The sequence below is a fragment of the Meleagris gallopavo genome, chromosome 21, assembly GCF_000146605.3.
Source record: "Meleagris gallopavo isolate NT-WF06-2002-E0010 breed Aviagen turkey brand Nicholas breeding stock chromosome 21, Turkey_5.1, whole genome shotgun sequence".
Taxonomy (NCBI): Eukaryota; Metazoa; Chordata; class Aves; order Galliformes; family Phasianidae; genus Meleagris; species Meleagris gallopavo.
In genome coordinates this window covers 1,574,820-1,575,182 of record NC_015031.2, presented here as the reverse complement: position 1 = coordinate 1,575,182, position 363 = coordinate 1,574,820, and the positions used below count along the sequence as shown (strand labels likewise).

Genomic DNA, 363 nt, shown 5'->3' with positions numbered 1-363 from the left:
AATATCCCACAAAGAGCTGGTTTCAACCTCAGCAGACATGAATGTCAGTGCAAGACACTGTTTTGGAGCCGACTCTATTCCTGCACGGCCCCCAGCACAACACACGCAACAGAGCCCTTCAACTGCACCTTGTTCTGCAGGAAATTTACTGCATTCAACTTACGTAAGGTAAATGTGATGTTTATTTTGATATGGAAAACAATCCAAAGGAATAACAGTTTGACGTATAGAATCATAGGATGGCTTGGGTTGGAAGGGATCCTAAGGATCGAGTTCCAACCCCCCGGCCACAGGCAGGGTCACCATCCTCCAGGTGCGGTCCAGTCCAGGTTGCCCAGGGCTCTCTTCAAGCTGGTCTTGAAC

General features: G+C 48.8%; 1 protein-coding gene across 1 annotated transcript in view; it reads right to left on the bottom strand.

Annotated features, from left to right (window-relative positions):
- LOC104913886 (PHD finger protein 7-like) overlaps positions 1–363 on the bottom strand; it is a 9,938-nt gene that overhangs the window by 1,977 nt on the left and 7,598 nt on the right. The window lies entirely within an intron of this gene.